The 21,301-nt window shown below is 24.1% G+C and overlaps 1 protein-coding gene across 2 annotated transcripts in view; it reads left to right on the forward strand.

Moving 5' to 3' along the window:
* The first annotated feature begins 16,488 nt into the window (after positions 1-16,488).
* Positions 16,489-21,301, forward strand: part of LOC113550989 (sodium-coupled monocarboxylate transporter 2) — a 31,664-nt gene continuing 26,851 nt past the window's right edge. Inside the window, exon 1 of one of the 2 annotated variants that reach the window (XM_026952972.1) lies at positions 16,489-17,122. The gene's annotated coding sequence lies outside the window, so the exon portion shown is untranslated. The remainder of the gene's footprint in view (positions 17,123-21,301) is intronic. The other variant, XM_026952971.1, reaches the window with a different exon arrangement.

The following is a 21,301-nucleotide window of genomic DNA, read 5'->3' on the forward strand; positions in this document are numbered from 1 at the left end:
AAGCCTTTTAATAGTCATAAGATATTTAGGTCGTATAAATATAAAGTTCAAGATCGACACAGTAATTAAGAAAAATAAAAATATTCTATATTATAATCTATATTATATTATTATGTTGTGCATTTGTAAACTCGTATGTACGGACTCACTCCCGAGGACATGGTTAATATACATTTCCTTGATCCCGACCGAATCAAAATTATTTGCATAAACGAAAAAAATAATGTGTTGAAAGAATTCGATTTTGCGCTTATCATTCAAATTTATTCAATGTTTGACGTTGGTATATGTATATTGTATAAAATAAAAACCCACCGCTATTACACGAATATAAATTAATAACTTGCGAATTTATGAATCTCAAATTAAGATAAAAAAAAAAAAATGTCTATAGTGAACTGTGAAAAGAAAGAAACACGAATATAATACTAGAGAAAATGGCAGAACACCATTTGATCTTGACAATGGAACACGAATAATCGATTATGTTCCGGTCAAAATAGAATGACGCGCAAGCGCAAAAATGCATCGTCGGCATAGAACGTGCTGCATGTCGTTTTAGGCAATTTGGCTTCGAGTCAACAGAGGTTTAGTATAATGTACTACACGTTCACCTAACCATAATATAATAAATGTTACTATATCATGAGATAATTTATGATTTGGGAGTAAAATTGCACATGATAATCACTGTTAAGAGTCGTATTAATTAAGCGAAGACGACAGTTTCAAACGATGTGTTCGCAACGGCTGTCAAATGTGTCAGTAAATCGAAACGTTTATAGCCAAATTAGTTGTTTCGCAATGACTATTATTGTCGATAGAATATCATTGTGAGTCTCGGGATGTTCATTGTTTTTCCTGAAATACACACTATGGGCAAACACTAGCTCGCGTACCGTTGCGGTACTTAGATGTAGGAATGTATTTTAGAATTCAATATTTCAGTGATTTCAATTTGGACATTTGGCTTTAAAAATTGCATAATATTACAAAATCGTATTTATAGGTAGGTACAGACTACAGGGGTAACACGCGTCCTTCATTGAAATGTTATTTTTTGTACGTTATTTTATTATCTATACCAACATAATAATATAATACTTATTCTTCTGTACTATATCAAAAGGAATCTATTGCACGTGCCAATACGAATTGTTGTGGAGTAATTGAGTAAAAGTATTTTTCTTATTGGTATTCAAATACATTTTCAAGTATAAAATGTTTATTTAAAAAATTATAAATACAATATTTCAACAAGTATTTGAATATATTTTAAACACTATTTTACTGACTTATTGCAGTATTTAAAATTTCCTGTAAATAGATTTTTTTCTACTTACAATTCAGAATATTTGACATTGAACGACACGATCTTAGTCCCGTTCCTTTTCATAATTTATTTTTTTTCAATATACATTTAAAATAAGTATCAAAAAATAAAATAAAGATATTAGCATCACGCAAATTATTTAGTGATAAATTGATATTTTCTAACAATATTATAAAGTTTATAAATCAGTAAAAAAATGAGTTATAAACAATGCTTTATAAAATAATTTATTTATATTATACCGAGTTGTCTATTATTGATATTATCGTATTATTTTATTAATACTAATTATTAATAATATACTTATTTAGCTGGCTTTATTAATTATTTTATTTTGAAGTAGTATAAAATAAATAAATACACATGACTATTAAATAAATTGTAGTAATTAAAATGTTCTTTTAAAAATGTAGGGAATGGTAAAATGTGAAATTTAAGTGGAATATACTGAGAATTCCATGCTTAGGGTCCCAATAAATCTTAAATTTGAGATTGCCTGTATGACTACAATTAATGATTGTTTTTTTAGATAGGTACTAAAATTAAAATAATTTAAATTTAGTTAACAAAACTTTCAAACAAATACTGATATTAAAAATTTGGAAAATCATGATAAAAAAAAAAACATTATCAAAATTAATATAATTTATTAATTTATAAAAAAAATTACTATTTAAAATTTATTTCATACAATTTTTTAAAAGGATTTCAATTATTATGGTTTAATACATTATACAAAAAGTATTTTTTAACACTATCTACTATCTATACGATATTTTGCGTGGAACCTCCATGAGTCATGACTAGTCTACTAAAAACTTAAAAATATAGTAGTTATAGTTAAGCATGACCTTAGGCTTAAACTATACATCAATGCTTATTTGCAGAATATACTATAAAATATTAATAAACAATACTTACTATTAGTGTGCAAATATTGCTGTAATAATAGTTTTAAATCTATAATGTGCCTAATTTCTATGTGAAAATCAAAGATAAGTAATAAAGGTATTTGTACAATATTTATCAACATCATTGTACTCCAACGTTACAAAGAGTTTTATACCTGTCTATTAAAATCAATAAATTATCATTAATCGTTATCAATTAGAAATGAAACAATATATATAGTGTTTACGGTGAAATTATGATTAAAAAATGCAATGAATATCGATAGTTTGTATTATTATAACAAAGAAACTTTTCAAAAGATTGCAGATTTTGATAAACAATTAATATTTGATTCTATATCTATTTAAGTATGCTGTAGTTTCAATTAAACGATTAATCAATATTGAACACCTTGTAGTTTTATGTATAGTAAAATATTTCAAACAAACTGTAATTATTATTAATTGGATACAATTATTGTGTTTCGTCTCGATTAGGCTTTATCTGCAGTATAATAAGAGGCTCATTTGTGTATATATGGGCAGTCGTAATATTAAAATAGTCTAATCTGAACCATAGATATATTTGATTTAAACGACCTTCATTCATAACATGTGAGCTTTTTATATTGATAAATTTAAATGGTTTTATACCTAATTAAAATTAATAATAATATATACATTTAGATAACTGTATAGTGTAAGTACCTATACTTCTAATATTATTGAATAAAAATCAAATACAAATATATAATATATATATATATGTATCATTTTTTTTTTTAATTTTACCCATTTCATATTCATATCAAGGTTAATATGTTAAATTGTTAACGATGAGTTAGTAAAATATACCTTCGTATAAAAATATATACCTGTATCCATTTTGTTTCGGTCATTCTATGCGCTTTTGGTAGATCGCCGTTTAAAATATTTAAAATATATGTACCTATAGCTAACATAATTTTTAAAAAATTCATATTCAATTAAATGTATTTCTTACATGAGAAATTCGATTTAAATCACTTAACTCAAGACTCGCACTTGAAGTAATATTATATAACACTCAATAGGCATATACTTACTTATCTATATAAGTTAAAAGTTGATAAGTAAAACAAGCATTATTATATAGGTATATTGTATCAAAAAATCCACTTGGAAATATATTAACCTGTATTGTTCTATAATTTATTTATTTATTTAATATTAAAAACAATTTTGTTTAAGATTCAAAATACGTTGCATCATTATAGTGTGCTAATGAGAATCAATTGGACTATTATCTACTTGTAAAAACAAAACGATGGGCTATGATCATAATTGTAAAATTTCCTATAAGTCATCTGCCAATGGAAGTTTAAAAAAAAATATATCAAATAGTCTACAAAATATAGCAATATCGACTCGTTGTGATTGTTCCCTAAGTGAGATCTACTAGTAGAAAGTTGAGTTTACTTTTAATAAGTCAAAATTTTGAATTTTTAGACATAGCTTCTTTTTTTAGTTCCATAAGGAATTATGTCATGTTTACTATTTAATAAACTATTTACTTTTTCTTTGCCCATAGCATTTTATACACAATCATGTTTCGTAGTTATAATAATTTAAATCATTTAAGTATGTAAAGCTTAGAAAATGATATTAATAGTTAATAATTGTTTATTTTCGTTATAACATGTATTTTATTTAGAACTAGTTATCCATTTAATAATTTAAGGTTTAGTCTAACTATTTTTTAATTGGTAAACTAATTTTAAATTGTTTTTAAATGATTTATTGTTTAAAACCTAACACGATGACTAAACCACCAATAAATAATTTCTTTACATAATATACATAACATAAATATTAGTGTTTTATTACTAAGACAAAATGATTTACATGTTTGGTGGTTTATTTATTGTTAATAATTAATGCATAACCTTTTTTTTAAGTTGAATAACTTTATAAAATTATTATTCGTTTTCTGTCAAATCAAAAAATTAAAAATCACATTTTAAATATATTTCCACGTCCCCTGATCTTAAATATTAATATTCGATTCATAAAGTTTATGGTATAATTTTAAACTATACCTAGTTATTATTTTTGTAATTTGATTTGTTTAAATATTATAACAACATTATATTATGATCCTCTTTAATAATGCACATCGATTGTTCAATTGAGAATAATAGATTAAGGTGAGCATGAATCATTTAAGTATATGAACTACACAAGCTATTAAGGAACTTTTATGATTGTACTGTAAATCTTTAAAATTAAATACAATGGTTAATATTTTAATATAAAGTAGTGACTTAACTATGATTACTTACTTATAACAATATGTAATAGCAATTTAATTATACCACTTAAAGATTGTGTTTAATATTTTTATTATTATCATTATTTTTTTTATTTTTCTTATCTCTAAAAAAAATTATTTTTCTTTTAATCTTCACCTTTATACTTGGCCAGTCATTGTGATAGACAAAATAAATTAAATAAACTGGCTATACTTGTTTGCGTACATACAAAATTTTTCACCTGTAAACTGGGAACTCGTTTGCATACAACAAAAATCCTTTAAGTTTCTAATGTGAATTTTGACCTGTAAACTAACGAATCGTTTGCGTACAATGTGTTTTAAGAGATATAACTTTTACTTATGCTCTTAAATATTTCATAGAGTTATGAGATTTACCCGTTTTTCGTACATTTATCTTTTTTCACTCACGAAACCATTACTCAATTACATAAATACATGTAATTTTAATGCCTGTGGTAAAATTACCTAAACGTAGAACTCTTTTACGAATATAAATTTTATTATAATAAAACTAACAATTTTGCAATTTTCACCAAAATCAGCTTATTCAAAATCATCATTTTTTGAAGTGATTTGTTAACGAATTGTAAGCATATAATTTCTATCATATTTGATAACTTTCGTTTTTAATTATTTAAAAAACAATAAAAAAGAGGTATATAATAATTATTTTTGTAAATATATAATATTTATTAATTGCATGGCAAATTTAGGAGCATTATTAAATGTTCCAATCGCAAAAAATGTTGTACAAAAACGAGTTGTCAGTTTGCCAGTAGAAATTTGTAATAGCGTTTTTTTACATTTTTCGTTGTATGTAAACGAGATGCCATTTTTACAGGTAAAACCTCAGTATATACGTAAACGAGTATCGCCGGAAATTATTATATTATATAATATATTATGTAATCTATATAATATATATATTTTAAATAACAAAGGAACTTTGAGTATTTTTATGTTATATAGGATGTGTTAGAATATTTATCTTTACAATTAGTTTACAATAATTCGAATATCATTCATGCTGATATTGAAAAAGATGTTTTAGTAAAAGAATGTCGTTGTGTTATAATTTATTTATACAAATGAGTTATACAATTGTTTTATTTTAACGTGATATGCATTAGAAGTCTATGTACGTAATCGAGTTGAGCATTCGTGAACAAATGACTAATGAGTCGTAAAAACACAAACGAGTAACATCCAAATAAACATATGAATTCGGGTATTCATAAAAAAATACCCGCACTTATAGGGGTTATTTTTTGGGGTACAGACTCTTAGGGCAAATTACCTAAAATTTGGTTTGTTTTAACAAATAGCTTTTATATTGATAGCTACCTCCTAAACGAGTGTTTATAATTCTACCAATAATACAGTTTAGATGAATAAGTGTGAATAGGTTTGTAGGAAAATAATTAATTTATTAATTGTATAGTAATATATATTTTTAAACTAAAAAAATATAAGAATAATAAAACAAAATCACGTACAATAAAGGTATATAATTATTGATTAATTTCGTTTGCTCACGTGTAAAAAAAAAAATGTTATGTTTAATCATCTTATAATTACATGTCATAATTAATATAATAAGGCAATAAATAATAATAATAATAGAATTAAAAATGAATAATGTCAAAGTGAAGTAGGTATTTTGTTAGGCTATTTAAGTATTAGTTATCAGTAAAAATATTAGGTAATTATTATTATGCATATTATCATAAAAATAAGTCATACAATTAAAATATTATTAATACCTCACGAAGAAGGAAGACTCGAGATCTGTATCAGTTGCGATACTCTCCTTACGACGAAACACGTTGTAATTGAGTGTCACACTTACGAGAGTGAGAAACATTTTGTCGAAAGCACTTAACTTGGACTACCTAAAACAACTCATTACCTTCATGAACATCTTAAAATTGAATAAATTATTGTAAGATTTATTATTAAAAAGAAAAAAAGTTATAAGTGTCGAGTGGGTCACTATTATAGGTGTGTTAAATTTGAATTCAATAATATATCAGTATCCTTTTATAAAAAAATCGATCCCCATCAATAATGTTTTTAAATTATATCAAAATAATTAACATCGTTATTTATCGTCTAATCTCATCCAAATTTGAACTTATAATAATGTATATAAAATGTAATTGTGTTTATATTATTTTAGATTTCAGAATAAACTTATTATGAAAAATCTTATATTAATTTTATTTTTAATATATTAATTATGAATATATTATTTAAACAAAGTATATTTACAACCTATAATGTTATTATATACAATAAAACATTTGGTAGTTTCACTGAATAACAACTTGAAATAACGTGAGAAAAGAGGCCCCACATTAGTGTGGAAACCTTTAGAATTTGGGTGAGAAGATTTTTTAAAATTAAATTAGATCAGGATTCAAAACACCGGTGCCTTTTTAATCGATATAGCGGGTTATCTGAAATGAATTGATTAATTTAGATACTAGTGGATTTTTGTGGTTGATTGATTTTTCTGTGGAATTTTTGAAATAGTTTTTAGCTGTAATAGTAACTGCTATGATTTTTAGGTTATTATGAAATAAATTACATTTTTATAACATAATAGACATACAATTTAGAGTGTGTATGAACTTCTATTGACAAATTGTTTTCATTTTGTTTACAATTTTAAACTTTAAATGCATATAAAAAACATTATGCCAATGCATTTTTAAATTTTTTGTACATGCAGATACAAGAATACATTTTATGAGATCTTGCATTAAATCTACAAGAATTTTAACCCTGTGCATTTATTTTTATTTATAAAAATAAAGCTCAAAAATAGTTAAAATTTGCATCATACAATTAAAATAATAATTTATTCATTTGGTGAAAATTGTAAGTAATCTACCTATTAATTTTTTTTTTTTTTTTTGAAGTATAAAAAATCTCAAAATAATTCACGGATAAATAATTATTTTATGAATGATTATCCAATGTCGTAAAAATGTGAACTTGAAATAATTATAAACAATTTTATGAATTTCTAACTACAAAATAATTTGCTAATTTTTGATATTTTATTAATTTTGTCAAAATTCTTACTTAGATGATTATAAAAAAAATGTTGTGACTCTATAGCTATTCAATAATTTTTAGTTATAAAATTAATAACTTATAAAAGCTGTTTATTATATCCATATCCATCATTAAACCCAGAAAATGATTTTAAACCAACATTTACAGAAAAAAACAAATTTAAAAATTCTCATGATTTTATAAATAGTCAAAATATTTTGAAAATTGTATTATAAACATAAAATACTAACATAATTAACATTTTCTGAAAATTTCAAGTATATACGGTTATTTATTTTTGAGTTACATAAAAAATAAAAAATTGACTTTGCTGTAAAAATGTTTATTTTTCCTTAATATTATTATGTCTTACCTGATAATAAAAAAAGTTCAGGGTATTTATTATTTTAATCTCCCTAAATTACAAACTAGATTCAATTTTCTACTAGAAATCATCTCCATTTTTAGAAAATTAAAGCATTTTATTGACTTATCGTTCTTCTCTTATTGAGCACACTGAGCATACAGAGCATTTACACGAAAAAAAATAACGTAACGCATTGTAAAACCACTACGTAAACATTCATTGTTCTGCTCAGAATTTAAAAATTAAATTAAGTAATTCAAAGTATTTGTTATTTTAAAACTAATGTTCATTGTTACTGAAATTCATTAATTAGTAATAAGAATTGAAAATTATTTTTATTACCTTTAAAATCACATATCGATCACATTAAAATATATATTTTTTTTAAATAACTTAATTGAAAAAAGTTGTTTACTAATTTATTTTATTGACAGTTATTGCTATATATTATTGTACGATATTCGTTGTTATAAAATTTCAAACCATTATTACATAATATGCACATACTACTTTTACACAAAATGCATTGCCTGAAAATTTTCAAATTTGTTTTGTTGGAAACAGGTGTCATCTATTATGGGCTATGAGTACCTAATATAATATTATAATATTATTTATAGTATTGTAATAAGGAATAATGGACTTAAATGACGCTCCATTCTGCACCTTACATTTAACAGAAAGTCCTTGTGATATATCTCACATTCTTTTTGATTGTCATTCACTGCACATGAAACGCACTATTTTGTTTAACTCCTTAAAGTCCTTAATATTACCCCAAACCTTTTTTCTAATTTTAATTATAAATCATAAATAGTCATAAATCTAATCATAGCCTCTATATTAGAGGCTGGCTTTTGTATCTAATTTAATTAAAAATATATTATATTACAGTGAGTTCCACTCAATATGATCCCTGGTTTATAAAATCAACCGTTTATTGGAATCATTATTGAAAATCCCAAACCAGTATGTTACTAATTTTAAATAAGCCTTTTATTAGAATCATCAAGTACTGGATAATTGGATCATTTTTAAGAACATTCTTATTGTTTTAATGGTATTTTACACTTTCACTAAAAAGAAACAAGAATTGTTTTGAAAAATTTAAAAGGAGCTATTTAAAGATATGTGGAAGACGATACTTTTCAGTTGTTCCAAAAATCATAGGTAAAATATGTATCTACATTATTATTTATTTTTAAATAATTATATTATATTAACTGAATATGAATTTGTATTTCAGGCTAATATATAAAAATGAAATTAGTAGATTCTCAAGTGCAATCAAAAATAGATAGATTCTTCAATTTATTTTAATCTAATTTTAAACATATATATAAATATAAATTCATAAAAAATATGTTTTATAGAATCAACTAGTCAATAGAATCAAAATCATCTGAACCAATGTGATCACATAAAGCGGAACTCACTGTACTTAAATTTTATTGTATAATTGTTATTCTCTATACATTTTGAGCTATAATTGTATGTACTAAAAACTAATAAAAAATAAATAATGATAATAAATGCATTAGGTTTAAAGAATAAAATTTTGTTTTTGTGACTAATGTGCATACCATACATAATGTTAAAATATATTCTAATAAATCGTAATGTTATTAAAGTATATTATCACCTCAAATAATATTATTATTCAGTAGCTATAAAAATAAAATGTTAATAAAATCGAACAATCCAGTTGTACAGGAAATAATAAAAGAAGCCAATTGCATTAGTAAATCGAAATTCAAGCAATAGTCGGCTCTAAAAACTACAACCTATGAATTATTGGTCCTTGATTCAATCATTGAAAAAAAAATATTATAACTTACATTTTGTGAAATATTTATATTATTTTTATAAAAAATATAAAAAATGTATAGAATCCGGGTACTATACTATTTTATAATTAATCATTTAAACCAAATTTAATTAAAATAATATAGATAACGTTTTAGTTGTTTTATAAATTGTCAACATAAACTGTACTTTGAACTTTGCTTGTAGTATATAATATAATAATGGTATATACAGTGAAGTATTACTGTGTTTTATCGTTTTTCTAAAAAGTGAATCCATTGAAATTTAAAAACACGATTGGCTACTCTGTGTACAGTGTACACATGCAGATATGTAAGTACTTATAATAAGTATTTAGTTTTAACATGACATATTTAGTTATCTTCATTAAAATTATTTAATACCAATACAGGCAGACCGAAATAAACTACTAATATTGTAAATATATTACAGTTGATAAAAACGGCATGTTTATCCTATAAATTATATTTCTAAATTGATAATATTTTTTATAACATTCATATTATTCACATGTCTTAGAAAAAAATAATTAATTTGTTCATTTCTATAGGCTATAGGTACATATTAAGTCAACATTAAATGTATAACGTGAACATTCAATGTGTCAACTAGTCGCAAATTACATAAAGTTAAATAAAAAAATAATATCTTTTTATCATTGATAATGTCTATTATTATATTAATCGTTTTTATTAACTGTAATGTAATAGAACTATGAAGGTCTTGAGTGCAAATAGGACGGTATTAGAATGGTTCGGCAGATTATAAGTATTTATAAGATGAAATAAATATATATATATATATATATTTTTTGTTAATTTAATTTTTTGCACATTATAGTTAGTCTTGTTATTGCCATGATATATAAACTATATTTCTATCTGTTTTCTTAATTCATAAATACACATTTTATTAATAACAATTTAAAAATAATTCCGACAGTGTTGATATTATTATAGGTGCAGTGTTGCGTAAACAATAATATCGTCAAAAGCTCATAAAACGTTAATACTTCACTACTTAAACCTATATAATAGGCGTGCCCATACAATTTCGGCAGATCACGTACTATATTTATCAGAATAACATAACACACTACGCATCTACGCCATATCGTCCACGTACACATTTTCAATATTTTAAAAATAATTTAGACGTCAGTATGACAAAGAATAGGTCTAAAGTAGTGGTTACCAAACTTTTTTTCTTTACCGCCCACTTCAAAAAAAAAAATCCGACAGACGCCCCCTTAAAAAAAAAGTATTGTTACAAAAGTATGCAATGAAAAATTAAATTTATTGTTTATAAATAAGTATATGTTTTATCATTATATTGTATAATGTATAATTGTATAGGTACAAATAAAAAAAGGTGTCCTAATGAGATGGATGTGACTGGTGTTTTGCTAGAAGTTGGTTGATGTTAGATTCGATTTTCGTAAGAAACAAACAATGTAGTAATATACATTATATTGTTGAAAACAATTGCAACTGTCCCCCTTCTGTAATATAATTCCCACAAATTAAGCTTGTAACTTCCATTGCCCCCTTGCAGAGAACTAACGCCCCCAAGGGGGCGATATCATCCACTTTGAGAAACGCTGGTCTAAAGGAACAAGTAAAAAAAAACACATTATAAGGTTTGAAATAATGTAATACAATTTAAACATCTAAAGAAAAAAAACTATAAAAAGAAAAATTATAATATATAAATGTTCATATTCATGGTTATACTACCTATATCTATTATTAATTTTATAGATAGTAATACAATAATTTAAGCTTTTATGTAGTATAAAGTGAAAAATTGATCATTGCATTAAGTTATTTATATAGTGTTTCAAATAAAAATATTTATAGTTTTATTTTCTTTAAACATTAAAATCAAACCTTTATTTAATAAATAATATGCTCATGCTTATCATTATTTATTTTTTTCCAAAATTAATCAAAATAACAATGTATAATTTTATTTCAAATATTACAAGTATGATAAATAATTGTATAGGGAAACATTTATTTTATTTTGAAAATTAAATACAACTAAGTTATTATACGTGTCGTAATACTTTATAAAATCATAATAGTTATTTTTAAATTTTAAATATTTTAAATAATAATACTATGACGAGTTTAACTCAGAAAACCACACAAAATTATTCCATACGCTGAAATTGGTCATTCAGTTTTAAAAATATATAGTTTAAGGTGTTTTATGCAGCTAAAAAATAAATAGTTGTTATTTATTAATTAAAAAAAAATTACTGTGGAAGTTTAATAGTAGATTTTGTTATTAAGTAAGACACTGTAATGAATATTTTAAATTTGAATTTAATAATAATAAATTAGATATAAAAAGAGATTTTGTGCAGAAACGATGGGTTCCCTCTGTTTCTTGGGATATTTTATAATTTAGTTACCTATATTACTTTTAATACAAAAGAACAATGATAGGTTGAATTTATTTTTCCCAAAACATCATAAATATTTTATCATACATTATTATCATTAATTATTAACTATAATATACATCTATACTTCAATATTAACATTATTACAATTTACATTAAGACTATTTAAATTGCATGTTCGTAGACTTATAGTATAATTAGAATAAATACCTTAAAATGGTTCAAAATACTATGGAATTATCATTATGTATAAAACATAATAATATAAATCATGGCGAAAAATACTAAGCCTCAAAGATTAATATTTTTAGAATTACAATAAAATATACGTTTTACAATAAATGAATATAATTATTTTTGATCAAATAACTAGATAAATTCCTTGATTTTCGAACTTCAAATATCAATAAAAAAAAATACGTTTAGATTAGTATACTTTCGATATTTTTAGATTATTATAAGAATTACTTGTTTTTAAAGGATCTTTTATTTAATTTTCAAGTCTAAGGTATAAAAATTAAAAATGTAAGCATTTTGAACTATATGTAATAATTAAAAAATATTCATGATTTTTACAAGCTTTGTCAAAATGTGAATTGTAAATGCGCTTATAAAAATTAATCATGCATATAGGTATGTGTTTTTATTTTGATATTTTGGAATTTTACTGGTATTAGTGGTATTTTGTAAATATTTCTGTTTTTCATAACTATTTTGATAAGTATTGAGAACTTTTAACTCCTCCCTCCATGCACAAATTAGATCAAATCTGCAATAAGAATCACATTAAATATTATAAAAAATATTCTTGTCTAAAAATTGTTTGTAGACATAATATTTGTTTTTTGTAAATTCAAGAAATTCGTTTTTATTACTAGCTAGACAATTTGATGCGGAAAATATATGTGCAAGCCCTATGGAAACTAAAATGTATACGAAACTTCTTAGCCTACACCTATAAGAAACTCTTGGTAAGTTATTATGATATAAACAAAAAATCTACAGTGTACTTAAAGTCTTAAAAGTTATTTAACTTATAACTAATTCCACCAATAACATTATATAATATTTTCTATATTTCTCGTTATATTATGCTTTTAATAACATAGGTAATTAAAATAATGTTGATACATTTTATATATACAAATATTGAAATATATATTCCAGTTCGAGATGGTTTATGCTTATACTACTATAAATTCATTATCGTAAAAACAACTGACAAATAAATTATTTGTATATGACGCTTATATTATGATTCATTTTTTTTTTTTTTTTTGATATTTCCTCTTTTGATGGAAATAAAATTACATTGCGAGAAATTAGAATAACAAATTATATATAATATTATTTATTTTATAAAAATGATTATTTCAAAATAAGAATGATATAATATTATAATAATTCAAGCAATATGATGTAATAATCGATAACACGGAATCTTTAATTGATTGGCCTAAGCCTTAAAGTAAAATTATTATGAATTAAAAATAATCTTATGTTTAAAATAAAAGTATGCACCTAGTTTTTTTATTTACTAAAAATTATAATCCATAAAAAACTAATCATAATTCATTTATGAACCTACGTCATTTCCTATACCTATTTATTTTTATATAGGTATTACATTTATGTTATCACTATAGGTATGATATAGTTTATTACTCTAATGATAATTATAATGTTGACGTAAAATATGTTTAAGTTATTATTTTTATAATGACACCTACATAAATACACAATATTAAAAAAGTACAATTGTGGATACTTATACAAATGATATATGTAGTCATTATAATGGATGTTATTATATAATTACACCTATAACCTATTGTGAATTTTAATAATTTTAATTTTAAAATTATATAATGATCAGAATCTTATAAAATAATTTTAAATTATTGAAATTGTTGAGTATGGATATGAAAAATATGATAATAAAAATAAATAATATCATCTGCTTGATATCTGTGTTTACAATGAAAATATATTTTAAACATTTACTATTTTTTACGAACCTATATGTCTACATTACATACTTTTATAATTTTTCAATTTACATTTAAAGTTATAAAGAAATAATGTCAATGGCATAGTATATTTAAACATTCTTTAAAATAAAAATTTCTTCCAAAAGTCTTAAGTATATAATGTAGATAAGACTTTTGGAAGAAATTTTTATTTTAAAGAATGTTTAAATATAATTTGTCATTGACATTATTTCTTTATAACTCTAAATATAAATTAAAAAATTGAAAACTATTAAGGTCGTACAATAATTAATCTATGCACTTGAATTTCAAAAAATAAATAAACACATAGAGGTAGCTCTATTACAGCGGTGGTGGCAACGGTGACGACGGTGAGTCGTCCCACTTCCTTTTAATGTACTAAAAATATATTTTATCTCCACACAACCCTTTTTTATATTTCTTTTTGGATCTTTTCCAATAGGCAATAACAACAACAAAATACATGTACAGTTGATTGGTGTGGCACAATATTGCGTTTTAGAAAAATACTTATAATGTTGCCATATATATATATATATATTATATATTATATTATATACAGCATGATCAAGATTTAAGGTACCACTAAATATCCCAGCTAAATGACCTTGTATTGAAGTCATCCGTCCGAGATATTTAGTGTTATCTTAAGTCGTGATCATACTGTATATAATATGACGTATATGTGAATACAGGGGATGATTATTTTATGATGAAATATACTCATTACTGCAGTCAATATTATTGTTTACGAAAAAAAAAATTTAATTCAAAGTATTCATACAAAACACTACATTTTTGCAAAAATAATATATTTTTTTTTAACCCAAACATTTCTTAGGTTACTTGCAATCATTGAGTTCTTTACTCATGTTTTCATTTCATATTCAAAAGCAGTATATTTTTTATAAAATATAAAATAAAAATATGCATACAAATTGAGAAAGTATAGACAGATTTTAATTTACAAAAGCATTAGAATAAAGTTGAGACGAGACTTGTCACTGATTACCACACTAGTAAAAAGTTGACCAGCATAATATACGAAATGTGCTATTCGAATATCTCGCCGTCAGTATACGTAGTATATGCATTATACATTGACTGTGTAACGAAATATGATATATCCTGTGCGATAGTGTAAAATAACGATCGATATCCACGATTTGATAAGCTGATTATGCATGGACGTGCGTAAAAACTAAGAAATAACGTGTATAAAGATATGACCGTAATTATCATTCCTTGTACACGGGCTTATCTCACACATAATGGCTGAGTAAACATGATCAATTGTGACCCACGGTGCGTGTAAATAAGGATAGGTTAAATATATCCATACCCGCTGTACCCTGTGCTTTCTTTCGAGTGCAGAGTAGATTACGTGGTCGTCAGACATCAATAATATTATAATATTATGACCAATATGTGTACTATGCTAGCTTGGGACGTCTCGGGGTCGTTTCATCGTCTTTAAGAAAAGGGTAATAATTCTTAAGTGAATTTTACTCCGAAAATTGTGATAGTAATATTTTGCGCACAACGCATAACAAACTTGTAACTCTTCTCCCTATCAAATAAAAATAAACAACAACAAAAATTGGTCTGATAATTTGGTAGCCAAATGACACCGTTTGGAAGAAATCGTACGACTTGCGTCAACAGGTGCGCGTGTATTCCTATCGTGACGTGAAAAAAATCGTTTTTAAATAATGCCAAAACTTAACGTGTAAGTACGTAAACATAACTGTGTATTTAAACATTATCTACATTAAATTTAACATTATTTACCGGTCCTCTTTCACCCGTCGTTTTATTAAGGTAAGAGCGACATCACCCGATAACACCTGATATATTATTTAATATTGCATAAGAATATTATCAGAATTTATAGAATTTACGAAAGAACCATATTATACTTGTAACAGTGTTGTGGTTACAAGATTTTACTCGTATAACTTATCATATTATTATATTTTATCGTTTATCTGCATGTGCCGGTGGTAATCGGTGTTTTTTTTTTTTTTTTTATCAGTGCAACACAAAATCCTTATACCACACGATCAGGTATTATAGCGTGCGAGCAGGATAGACGAAGGTACTTACCAAACGCAAATGCGTTACCACCATAATGGTACTGCCGAGGTGTATACTGCGCGCGTCTACTACCGTGGTATATACATCTATACATATCTATGTATAATAATATATATATTGTATTTTAATCGGCGGCGCGTTGTGTGTGTGTTGGCGCGCTCGTCCGTCCGTCCGTCCGTCGACGGATCGTTCAGTTCACATGCGGTTCGACTCGTGAGTTGTACATCGACATTTCGTTGCGTACTCGTGCCACTCATTGTCATAATAATAATATAATGTTATATCGTTCATGATAATAGTAGTAATAATTATATACGTATATAACCAATACGTTATCGTGTATTTCTCTTCAGTAGCTGCTTCGTATCGTAAAATATTAAATAGTACACAATCGCTCGTGCGACTACTGTACCGCGATTCCAATTCGTTTCGTATTACGTCTTTTTGAGTAATAAAAACCATTATTATTGTAGACACTGTTTTTCGACGACGACGAAACGCGATATTAACAGTATTTACTACGTTTAAACTGCGATCGGGCGGTAGATCCATTACGCAGCAGAAGACCGGGTCACGTGTCAATCTCGCGAGTTTCGTAAAAACCAACTGTATAATACGATATATACGATAATATTTTAATCTGTAGCCGCGAGATTTAAAAATGGCAAAATCTTTCATCCGAACAATTGTTGCTTTCATCTCCGATCGAACTATGGAAATGGCTTAAATCGCCAAAATTAAATCAAAAAAAGTACCAGCCGTTATCGTTCGTTGTGTGCCTTTTTTTATTTGTTTGTCAACGCTGTAAGGTAATATTATTATACGTAAATCATATAACAATATGTCTTAATACACTTGCTATGTGCACTGTACATTTCTCCGATAGAAATATTAATATATTCTATTATCATAATAATTATAGTTAATCGGTCGAGGGTTATTGTTTTTATTTTTGTGATTCGATTCGCCAATCACCACTATTGTAGTAAACAGTTGTAATTTCACATTGACGGATATATATATATAATAAATAGTATATACCTGGTACATATACTTCTGACTCGCGAAACTGACTAGACGATAGGACTTTCGTATTTTAGGCAACCCTCGTGGTTATATTTTAATTATATAGAAAACCGCAGAACTGATTAAAATAAAATATGTTTATATTTCATTCGAAATTGCAAAAAAACTTGAAACGCGCCACATGGCATATTTTTGATTTTCCCGTAGGCAAAATAATACAACGCATCTTAGCAGTATATTATTACACTCAATTATTCAATGTTTCAATGTTGATATACAAATAGTACAGTTCTAAATACTTCGAGTATAAAACATTCAAATTATGTTTAAAATAATAAATTACTGTTTAGAATTATATTTAAATAGAAATTTGGTTAGTTTCAAGTACTACGTATAACACGCATATGTGATTTTATATAATTATGCAATTATTATTTATTATACTGGTCTACATAATCTATGTTTGTTGTGTGCGTGTAATAGAACAGATACGTTATTAAAAATAATAAAAAAAAAAAAAAAAAAATGTTTTGGTTTGCTATTTTAATTAAACCATTGCCACTAAAAGTATGTGCAAAGATTCCAAATAAGAACTCTGCAAACTACTTGTGTGATTTCAAATAAGTTTTCAAACTAAATTTTCGTGCAAATGTTATTTCATGCGTTATTGTGACATGATTCATACATATTCATTTTTAGATTTTTTAGACAGAAAGTACTTGTATAACTAATAATTAGTATCTGCTCAATTGTTTAATACCTAGCTTAAAAAAATCATAGATATTTATTGTTGAACTGCAAAGTGCATATTTAATTATAACAACGATTATGACTTAAGGGTTTTTAAAAAATAAAAATAATTATTTTTTAATAATTAATTGTTTAAATTTAATCATTTACAAAATGGTGAAATAAAAATAAATACAGTTTAAACAAGTTTAATAAATTGGGATATTATTGAGTTAAAAAAAATGGAAAAACTATATAGATATATATATATATGGTACATTATGAATATTACCCAAACTATTCTAAAATGTATGTAATAGTTTCAGATTTTTTTAATTCAAAGTATTTTATTTTTTGGACATTTAATATCCAATTATACTTTTTTAAGAAAACGTAAGTTGAATTTTACTCTAATTCTTTGATACAACTTTATAATAGGATTCCATCAATTCTGTATTTTTCCTTTCGTTTTGCTTTCTTTATATATTTCTTTCCTTTCCTTTTTGTGTTAGGCATTGTGTCATAAAAAAGCTTATTGACTGTTACGATTATTCATAGACTTTTATAGAACATTCTAAAAATACAAATCAAGGACTAAAAATGTGTTAAACATACTAGCAATCATTATATATTCATATATAATTATATGCATGCATTTTCTTTTGTATAATATTTTTATTTAACCATTAATTTTTTACGTACTTACATTTAATAACATTTAAACACAGTTCTATTCACTTGATACATTTATCATTCTGCAAAAATTCCGGTTATTAATAACGTAGGTATTATATGGAATATATCTTGTTAAAACTTTAAAGTAGTTAAATAATTATTTTAAAAATATTTTCCTTAAATAAGGTATAAAGAAATTTACAAAAATGTATGTTAACGATCTTGACCGACTTTATTAATTATTGATATTTTCATTAACTGTCCACAAAATGGCCAATTTATATTTGTAATATTAAATATAAATATTCTTAATAATAAACTATTATAATCGTTTGATGTTTATATTCCAATAAAATGTATTATTTCCCAGATAATGATTATTATCTATTTTTATAAATTTTAAATTAATTCAAATGTAACTTTGTTTTATTCTATATTATGATTAAACTAAACTTTTCAAATATCCCGTACATCATAAAATATTTATCATTGGTTTCAGTTAATTTGCAATACATAAATTAACATTCTAAAATAGTGGATATTAGAAAAATCGAAGAGAAAAAAGTGGCCTACACCTATAGTTATTATTTTCTTACTTTTTTTATATTTGTATTTATTCTTAGATAAATAATATTATCGCAATTAATTTAGCTTTATTCGAAATAAATTAAATAATAATAATAAAATCGTTTAAAAATGAGCATTTTTTATGATACGATTGCAATCAAAATATAAAACTTATCATTAAATGCATCTTAACTATAGTTTACTATGTTATGCTTCCTTAAATTAAGCTAACCGTTAATGGTATAAAATATTGTATTTTAATTAGTAGATAAATTTCAAACTTTACGTTTCCTTCTTTTATTTTCATTTTAAATTTATACTGTTAAATATATGTATAATTTATATTTATGTAATTAAAAATTAAACAATTATTTGAATCACTTATTAATTTGTATATAATTTTGAATGAATTAATTATTTTTATTTATAGAATCTATTTTCTTCAATATCCTATAAAAATTATAAAAGTATTATAATATAAAAAATATCGGTTTTACAAAATATCTTTTTTGAATATATTATGTATCTACATTTAAATGACTGTATGATAATAAACCATAACAGTAATAATAACACGATCAAAGCAACTAAAATTGAATCGTCTCAATACGTGTATATATAACACATCTGTTGGATATCATCCAGATGATTTCTTCATTATTTATTACATTTATATTGTTACTTTGTATATATATATATATGGCATGTATGTATTACGTAAATTATATTCAACTATTGTTACATATACTTTTATAGTTAATATAGTTATATATACTTAGTTAAAATGATTTTAGTTTTTGTATGAATATAGTTTGGTCTTTTTAACACCTAAATTATTTTATTATACGTGTATTTACTGTCTGAAAATGGCCATAATGCCATTAGTACTCAATTTGCTTTAAAAAATGTATCAATATAATATTTTCATTAATTGTTACTTGTAAAACCTTTAAATTTATTAACTATATAAAAAAACATACATTCAACTTTACTATATCTAGTACCTAAGTTGAAATACTTCAGTACTACAGTTTACTGTAAATTAATAACAGATAATGCGAGCTCCATTCAAAAAACTAATAATCGTAGTTCGCACTTTTGTTTTACATTTTACCAATATGAAAACAATGAGATAAACATACAATTTACAATGAAATGTTCATCACCATTTAAAATTAAAAATAAAATCATTGTATCAAAAGTTGTGGATAAAATTAATAACTGTCATTCTAGCTCCAAATATTTTTAATTAATGAATATAATGTATAATATGGCTATGCATACTACATTTTGAAATAAGCATATTAGTTTTATTGTCATTTTATCGTCCAAGGTCATATACTGTTTCACATAATTTAAAAATTAGCATCAATATTTTAATCACAGAAGTATACTGTTTTTCTGTGAACCATTAACACGTACGCATATTGAATTAATTGGTTTACTTCAAAATCGTTTTTAAGAATATAATACATTTTTCTGTTTTAAAGATTGTTTATACATAGCAACAACAAGTCCATTTTAAAATAAACTTATATTTAAAAATATTAAATTTTTAAACTATTGCATAATAACTAATAACCTCACTACTTATTATATTACATATATAATGTATTTTACACATCACATCGGTGATATTATTAAATATAATAATTTATGTTAAGTATATAATATTATTGTTCTTAATGTTTTGTTGATACATACACTAAATTCTAATCAGCTACTTATGTAAATTAGAATAACCAAATGATGGTAGTAATTTATTTAAAATTATAATCGAGGGCATATGTTATAAACATAGGATTACTTAAAGAAAAACAATGAGTATAATTATCAATTATATTTATTTATTATTGACAGATGAATAAACATAACAATATACATATTATAATACAATATATTTTATATATCATAATACTATACCTAGGAAAATGATTTAAAATGTTCCATCGATTTGTTTTAATTTATCGTCATTTTCAATATTTAAATTA

Source organism: Rhopalosiphum maidis, chromosome 2 (genome assembly GCF_003676215.2).
Source record: "Rhopalosiphum maidis isolate BTI-1 chromosome 2, ASM367621v3, whole genome shotgun sequence".
NCBI classification, from domain to species: Eukaryota; Metazoa; Arthropoda; class Insecta; order Hemiptera; family Aphididae; genus Rhopalosiphum; species Rhopalosiphum maidis.